At 41.9% G+C, this 7371-nt stretch overlaps 1 long non-coding RNA gene across 1 annotated transcript; it reads right to left on the minus strand.

Annotated features, from left to right (window-relative positions):
- Positions 1-1675: 1675 nt before the first annotated feature.
- LOC123000368 (uncharacterized) lies at positions 1676-7066 on the minus strand. Its single transcript, XR_006408328.3, has 3 exons — positions 6780-7066; positions 5986-6161; positions 1676-5518 (listed from the first exon to the last, which is right to left on the minus strand). It is a non-coding gene; the product is annotated as an uncharacterized LOC123000368 (long non-coding RNA).
- Positions 7067-7371: the final 305 nt, after the last annotated feature.

A 7371-nucleotide genomic window follows, 5' to 3' on the forward strand; every position in this document is an offset into this window, starting at 1 on the left:
TCTTTCTGTGCACTGATTGCACTTAGCAATAACCAACCTATTCCACAATTATAAATTAATACCACCCTCGCATGCTAGAGCTTGCATAAGTTAGCACATCCCCTTCCTGTAGGTCCAGTGCCAATTCATCAAAGGTGGCAGTCTTAGTTATTATCGTGCTACAACATTCCAGGGGACCAACTGTCTTAATTTAGGTTGTCCCAGAAGTAGACCTTGAAAAAAAGACTTGAGTGCAGTTTATTTGGGAGCCTTAATAGACATTAAGATTAAATCTTAAAGATTTCACTTTATAAGATACAATGTTAAATTCTATGCAGATGAAAGATTGTACTTGCCTTTGTGCTTAATAAAACTGTCTTAACATAAAACAAAAATGAGAAAGCCAGGAAGAAAAAAAGCCCAAAAATCCAGAGTCATCTTTCAGTAATTGATGGAACAAGCAGACAAATATCAGGAAATACATAGGAAAATCGAAGTCTTGATTACACGGGTGGGCATGTGCACTCTCTATCACAACACTGTCATTCATAATTTTTCAATCACATATAGAACAGCATGAAAGCCATGCTCTTGGCAAATCAAGCGAGTGTCAATATATTTCAAAGGATTGCTGCAATACACAATATTCTCTGGCCACAGGCAATTAAGTTAGAAATCAATATAAAAAGGATCTTTAGAAAAGCCCCATATATTTGGGAATTATTAAACATTTCTAATTAACACATGAGAAAATTACGTCATGGAAATTAAGAAATATCTGAAACTGTATGTTAAAGAAATACCACCTACTAAAATATGTAGAATGCAGTTAAAACAGTATGTAGGAGGCACTAGACCAACATGCTTAGAAACATGCATATTAGAAAAGAAGAAAGATGGGGTCCCTGGGTGGCTCAGTCAGTTAAGCATCTGCCTTCGGCTCAGGTCATCATCCCAGGGTCCTGGGATCCAGCTCCATGTCAGGCTCTCCACTCAGCAGGGAGCCTGCTTCTCCCTCTCCCTCTGCCTGCCGCTCCCCTGCTTGTGCGTTCTCTCTCTCTCTCTCTGCCAAATAAATAAAATATTTAAAAGAAAGAAAAAAAGACTAAAAACTAATGAGCTAGGCATTCAATTCATGAAGTTAAAAGGAAAAAAATGGAAGGAACTAATAAACATAAGGGCAAACGAATGAAATAGAAAACAAACATGTTTGAGATAACAAAGTCAAAAGTTGGTTCTTCAAAAATACTAATAAAATCTACAAACCCTTAGCATGATAAATAAGGAAAGAAGAGGGAGAAAGAACCAAATGGAAAACAGTAACGACAATGAAAATCACTACAGATCTCACCGATATTAATAAAAGTGCAATGAAATAGATAAAAATATTTCATAAATTGTATGCCAATGAATGTGTAAGGATAGATAAAAGTGATGAGTTCTTAGAAAATTAGAACTTATGAAAATTGCCTCACAAAGAAGTAGAAATCCTGAAGAGAGTAGTCTTACAACCATTAAAGAAAATGAAACACTAGTTCCCAACAGAAAAACCCAGACCTAAATAACTTACTAGGGGGCATTATCAAACTTCAAAGAAACAAAATCCTAATATCTTACACAAAATACTCCAGTGCAGAGAACAAATGTTATCTGGTCTTAGCTTAGGTCTTCTAGAAAGCAGAGCCTGAGGCAAGGATTAAGATACTAAAACTTTATTTGGGAAATGCAAACTCAGCAGAGTAGATGAGAGGAAGTAAAGCAAGGGAAATCTTACAAAGTGCAATGTGATGCATCAATGTATTACTGCCACTTCACAATGATTGAAACAGACATATTAGGTCATCCAACATGTGAGACTATTGTTGTGTGGACTTTACTGGAAAGGTTTCTGGGAAGAACAATATCTTGAAGTAGTCAATGGGAGAGAGAAAAGGGAGTGTTTGGCTATCAGGCTTTCATCTCCCAGTTCTCCCTGGTCATCACTCCATGGGAATACAACTGCATGTTCCTCTGGGTGGCATCATCCACCTCTTAGGAGCTGTTCAGGAATTCAGATCCCATATCTTGTAATGTGGTGGTGTTTCATTAAAGTCTAAAAGTGGAGGGGAAACCTGGCATGTGTGGGATGCCAGTCAAGGCAGGGAAAGGAGGCAGTCAAGGGTATCTGAGAAAGTGTATAAAGCTTGATTCTAAATATACTCCGCAATTTATTTTATAAGGCTAGAATACCAACAAGGACAATACGAAAAAGGAAAATGTTAGGTTAATCTCGCTTGGGAGCATAAATTGGACAAAATATTATCAATTTGAGTATAACAATGTGCATAAAGCATAATGCATGATGACAAAATGGGGTTCAGCCCAGGAATGCAGGGTTGGTTTACATTAGAAAATAACCCATGTGATTCACGTCAACAGATGAAGGAAGAAAAATCACAGATCATCTCAATGGATGAAGATAGACATGTCCGATAGAGTTCAATGTCCATTCATAATTTTTTTAAAAACTTCTTAGCAAATTAGGACTAGAAAAAACCTTTCTGAACTGATGAAAGGTATCTATAAAGTCATGAGCTAACAGCAGTAGCATTTCTTTTGATGTTGGGAATGAGGCAAAGATGCCTGTATCTGCCACTTTTACTCAACATACTGCAGTTGTAGACAGCACAGTAACGCAAGAATAAGAAACACGTAAGAAAGGGAATCTACTCTTGTCCTTATTCTTCGAAGATAAACTTGTCCATGCAGAAAATCCAAAAGAATATATAGATATATTACGAGAATTTGGAAGTAAGTTTAACATGTTGCTGGGTACAAAACAACATACCAAAAATAAATCGCATTTTTGTAGAATAGTAAGAAATAGAAAATTTTAAATATACCATTTGCTTTAAAAATAGGAAGTACTGAAGTATAAACCTGGCAGAAGCCGTAAGAGCTCTTTATAGAGAAAATGATACAAATGCTATTGGAAAGCGTTAAGGAAGACCTAGATAAATGCAGAGATCCAAATGTGCACGAACTGGAAGAATCAATTGCACAAAGCTGTCGGTTCCAACAAATAAATCTATAGATTGAATAAAGTCCAAGTAAAAATTCAATTCTCTCCACTCCCCCACTTAGGCGCGTGGCAATGCAAGGGACCAAAAATCATTAGAAAACTTTTGAAGCTAAGAACAGTTTAGAAGATTGTGCCAGTAATCAATTAATTTTCTCTTACCTCCAAATCCACCTTCTTGGCCCTCTTTGCCAGAGTACTTCTTCCCTGCCATTCTGGCGCAGTGCTTTGTTTTGCCAATAGAGGGCGCTGGAGTTATACTGCAAGGCAACGGCGGCCGTTTTCTCTCTGGACTCAGTCCTCCATTAGTATTATTCAGCACAGAAGCCCGGCAACCCTGGAGAAGCATCTCTAGCTTGGGCCCTCAGGCCACCCTTTCCCCCACCGTGGGCGCTTCTGTGGGGCTCCAAGCAGCCATGTCTACCGTGGCTCTGACTGTGCCCTCAGGCAACTGTCTCCGCGAGGTAGGCAGTTTCTACAGACCAGCTCCACACCCTGTAGCAACGGTGGACCGTGTCTACACATCAGCTCTCGCCCATACCCCCGCTCAAGGTACCTTGCAACAAGCAGGCTGTATAGACCTCAGCCTTTGGTTGGGAAGGCATGCGGTTCTCCAAAGGTCTAGTTCTTTTTTGTTTCCTCTTCTTCATCGTGGCCGTAGTAGCTGCCAGCTACATCTGGACTCTTCGAGTCTTCCTTTACCCCTTTTAGGGGGTAAGCACTTTCTACTAGTTAACAGTTCTTCGTATTACATTTTTCCCTGTTAAAGTAACTGCTGTGATTTCTGTGTTCCTGATGATTCTGTGACCGATATAGGAGACTAACCCTATCAAGACATTGGCATTTATTATAAAGCCCTAAATAAAACTGTGTGCTAATAATGCAGGATTGGATAAATTCACTAATGGAACAGAATAGGGAGATCAAGCTTTGATACATGACAGAAATGGCACTGCAGGTCAGTGGAGTAAGACAAGACTATTCAATAAATGCTGGTAGAAAAATTGCTTAACCATCGGGAAAAGTGAAAATGCATCTTGACTTCACAGCATGCCCTGAAATCAACTGAAGGTAAGTTAAAGATGTACATAAGGCAAACTGTAAAGTTGTTAGAAGTAAACACAGAATATTTTCAAAACTTTTAATTAGGCAAGAAGTTCTTAAAAGAGATAAAAAAAAAAAAAGGCCCAACGGGGAAAAATTGATAGACTAATTGTAATTCATAAATTGTTAATTATTAAGATAGTGAAAATAACTGCCATAAACTAAAAGATATTTGTAATATGTATGACAACAAGGGATAATATCATACAAATAATATACAAAGGACATCATGAATCAATACGTAAAATAACCCAGTCAAAAATGGAGAAAGACTTGGTCACTTCCCCCCAAGAGAAATCTGCATGGCTAATAAGCATATGGAAAGATACTCAACTCCTTTAGTAATAAGAGAAATGCAAGTTAAAATAAGATTTGCCCAGCAGATTTAAAATTTTCAAATCTGATAATACCAAGTATGGGCAAAAATATGGAGCAATGGAGATTTCAGACATGCTGGTAGAAGTATAAACTGGTACAACCATTTTATTTTTACTTTTTTAAAAGATATTATTTATTTGACAGAGAGAGAGAGAGCACAAGCAGGGGGAGCAGCAGAGGGAAAAGGAGAAGCAGGCTCTCCGCTGAGCAAGGAACCCAATATGGGGCTCGATCCCAGGCCCCTGGGATCATGACCTGAGCCAAAGGCAGACAGACACTTAACCGACTGAGCCACCCAGGCACCCCTGGTACAACCATTTTAGAAAACAACCCAGCATTACTTAAGAAAGGTTAGCATGTATCATCTACAACCCAACAAAACTGATACCTCAGTTCATAACAAATACTTTTAAAAGTGTTGCAGGGACTGTACCAGAATATTATAGCCCCATGGGTCCAATCAGAAAAAAGAAGAAGGTGGAGAAGAAGAAAGAAGGGGAGGAGGAGGAGGAAGAGGAAATATGCAAATACCCAGCAACAGTAGAATTAAAAACGAATTATGGTTCATTTATATAATGGACCGTGATATGAATACAAAGAACACTTGAAAATATGGACCAATATCTTACAGCCATGAAAAAGAGTCCACTGGCTGTAATTTTTTTTTGTTTACTTTTTCTCCAATTTTACTGAGACACAATCTACAATACAGTAAAATCCACTCATTTTAAGTGTAGAATTAGGACTATATATAGTTGTATAACCATCATTACAAGCAAGATATAAATCATATCCTCTCTCCCAGAAAGTGTCCCATATCCCTCTGCGATCAGTACCGTCCCCTGACTCAGCCTCAGGCCAACATAGATCTGCTTTCTCTCCCTGCAACGTTGCCTTTTCTAAATCTCACAGGATCAGCCAGCGTGTAGTTCTCCGCGTTTGGTTCCTTTCACGTAACGGCTTTTCACTCGAGAGTCTACCCCATTTATCTGGCTCTTCCTGTGTGGGTAATTTGGATTGTATATATTATTAATGTCACTTGTGGAGGCTCTGTCTTGATTTCCCCCCCTAAGAGGTGTTATTTCATTTCATCTCCGTAGGTGTTTCCCTTGATTGGACTCTGACTAAAGGCTGTTTCTTGGGTGGCGGCCCCGTCCCTCTTTTGCCTTTAACTGAGCTGCTCTGTATTCTCCGGAAGCCTGGTCCCGCCGCGGACCAGAGCTAGAACCAGATAGAACCGGGGGATCCCCTCTCCCGCTCTTTCCCTTCCGGGACCCCCTCTCGTCCCTTTGGCAGCTATACAGCCACTTCTATTTTCACAGGCCAGAAGGATGGCTCCTCTTCCACCAGCACCACCCCCAGCCTGCAGGTGCGGCCTCCACCTGGCCCGGCTAGAACCCGAAGACATGGGGAGCTCGCTTCCTCTAACTTTTCTCTCTCTCCAGGGAGTTCCCACCAAAACCTACCTGCTTCCCGTCCCTTTCCAGTGCTTTCAGGGCTCCCGTTTTGTGTGACGTCCATCCAGTAAAATCTGGGGCGGTCATTACTGCAGACAGAAGTCTGACTGATGTTCCAGGGGCAGATGTGAAGAGGCTTATTTTGTTGTGCGCAGGTTTTGAGCTCTTGTGTGGGTTTCCTAATCCTGCTGAGAAATCGAGATGCCATCCCGTGGCTTGGTAAGGAAAGTCTGGCCTGGTTTCTATCGGTTACATTCTGGATTTGGGGTCTCCTAGGTGTGGCGCTGGTTGGGGGTAGAGGTTAATGGGTACAGTATGCTTTAATATTTCATTTTTAAGAACTATTTATTGGAAAGCAATAACAGCTAATAAACACAAAGACCTTGACTTCGATCTGCTCATTAATAGGAAGGAAAGGAAGGAGAGGAAAAGTATGCAAGAGGAAAGGACGGAAACAGGGAAGCCGGGAAGGAAAAAGCAGGAGAAGCATGGAGGGAGGAGAATGTAGGGCTGCAGGGGCGGAGAAGGAGGAGGAGAGAGAAGGGGATGGTGTGGGCAAAGGACATTCCGGGACAGGAAGCAAGACTAAGAGCCTAGAATTATGAATAAGCTGACAGAACAAGGAAAAGGGGTTAGGTGGCCTGTGAGAGACCTTTCATGGCGTGGGGCAGAATTTACCTCTTATCCAACAGACAATGGGCAATGATTTGAGTTTGTAACTGTCAGGGAAGCGTTCTGTTCAGGACCCATCTGTGCTCTAGAATGGCAGGGGAAATGCAGGGGAACGGATCCCCATCGGTTACCTTCTCCAGGCTCCTGTGCCACGTGCCTCTCAGCCGAGTGTGGCCAATGGAAGGTCCTAGAAGAAGGGGAAGAAGGGAGAAGCCAGGCCATCGTTACCCCCTCTTTCCGTTTCACGTCTTTCTTCCATGACTCCAGCTCCTATCTGAGGGACCCGGTGGTCTGCCACCTCCTGCCACCCCAACGCCAGCCTACCCCTTCTCCCCTCCAGCCGAAAAGCGGGAGTGACTTCCTCTTCCTGTTGATCTTGTGCTTTAACTTCTCAGCACCTCTACCACGTGTGAAAGCAATTCACGGCCTCAAATTCCCTTGGTTGTAAATACTCCAAGTGGTTTCTATTTTCCTAGTCAGGCCCTAATACAGGAGGCGCACTTTCCCTCCGCTGCTCTGATCTCCGTAGAGAGGGATTTTTCTCTCATTACTCTTGGCATCTTGCTCCCGTCCTTACTTGTGCCCATGGAGGTACAGTGAATTCCCTGGTGAGTGGGTGACAACAGTCGCTCCACGTTCTCGTTTGGGTGGGTCTCTGCTGGTGGAGTTTGAGGGTGGATTTCAGCCCACGTTTTAGTTCTAGGTAAGCTCTGTCCTCCAGTA

This window comes from Ursus arctos, unplaced genomic scaffold (genome assembly GCF_023065955.2).
Source record: "Ursus arctos isolate Adak ecotype North America unplaced genomic scaffold, UrsArc2.0 scaffold_23, whole genome shotgun sequence".
Classification (NCBI taxonomy): Eukaryota; Metazoa; Chordata; class Mammalia; order Carnivora; family Ursidae; genus Ursus; species Ursus arctos.